The sequence below is a fragment of the Capsicum annuum genome, chromosome 11, assembly GCF_002878395.1.
Source record: "Capsicum annuum cultivar UCD-10X-F1 chromosome 11, UCD10Xv1.1, whole genome shotgun sequence".
Classification (NCBI taxonomy): domain Eukaryota; kingdom Viridiplantae; phylum Streptophyta; class Magnoliopsida; order Solanales; family Solanaceae; genus Capsicum; species Capsicum annuum.
The window spans coordinates 151,607,602-151,609,074 of NC_061121.1; positions in this window are offsets into that span (position 1 = coordinate 151,607,602).

The following is a 1,473-nucleotide window of genomic DNA, read 5'->3' on the forward strand; positions in this document are numbered from 1 at the left end:
TACAATTTTATTTTATTTAAAAATAATTATGAATTAAGTAGAATGTTGTAACGGTTTCTAATAAAACTAGAATCTTTCTCGTTTGAATAAAAAAAAGCCAATTTTAAAGATATAAATAAATGATTTTATAAAAGCAACCTTTTTTGCAAAGTCAGTCACCCTCTTAAATTAGTCAAAAAATAATTTTTTGGTGAACCGTTCTAAAACGGACGCTCCTAAGTGCTGTAAAAACCTTTTTAAGACGTTAATTGAACCATTACTCTGTTTCTCTAATTTCAAAAATTTATTTCTGTTTTTGAATCGTTGAAATTTCCTAAGTTTTTTTTTCTTAATATTTTTCTATAAAAATCATGTGGCGACTCTGTGTCAAAATTACTTTGAAATTTTCTTGAATTTTGAAATAGTTTGAAAAGATCAAAATTATTTTCTTAAAACAAAATTCAAAAAGGGATAAAAGAAGGCTGATATTCCCAAGATTGTTTTCCAAACCAGGTATGGTCATTATGAGTTCCTAGTTATGTTATTTGGGTTGACTAATGCTTCGTCCGTATTTATGGATCTAATAAACCAAGTGTTTAGACAGTTTCTGGATCTATTGATAGTTTTCATTGATTATATATTTGTATATACTAAGAGTGAGGAGGATCATGCCAATTACCTCCAAATTGTGTTGCGGACTCTAAGGATCAGAGGTTGTATGCAAAATTTTTTAAGTGTGAGTTCTGGTTGAACGTTGTGAATTTTTTTGGTCATATTATTTCTAGTATGGGGATCATGGTGGATCCATAGAAGGTTGAGCCGGTTAAGAGGTGGCCTAGACCCGCGACTCCAACTGACATTAGGAGCTTCTTGGGGTTGGCTAGGTATTATAGGAGGTTTGTGGAAAGTTTCTGTTCTATTACTGCTCCATTGACTAAGTTAACCCAGAAAAAGGTGAAGGTCTTGTGGTCTGATGCTTGTAAGGGTAGTTTTGAGAAATTGAAGGATAAGTTGACTTCTATGCCAGTTTTGACCCTACTCGAGGGTACCGATGGTTTTGCTATTTATTGTGATGTGTCCCATGTGAGACTGGGTTGCGTTTTGATATGTTATGGTAGGGTTGTGGCGTATGCTTCCATGCTACTTAAGATTCATGAGAAGAATTATCCGACTCATGACTTGGAGTTAGCGATTGTGATTTTTGCTTTGAAGATTTGGCGCCATTATTTGTATGGAGTGCATGTGGACATTTATTCAGATTATAAGTGCTTGCAGTATGCGTTCCCTCAAAAAGATTTGAATCTCAGGTAGAGGAGGCGGCTTGAGCTACTCAAGAATTATGACATGAGTCTACACTATCATCGAGGTAAATTTAATGTTGTTGTTGATGCTCTTAGCAGGTTGTCTATGGGGAGCTTATTGCATGTGAAAGAGGATAGAGAAGATTGGTGATGGATAATCATCAGTTGGATAACTTGAGAGTTCATCTTTTGG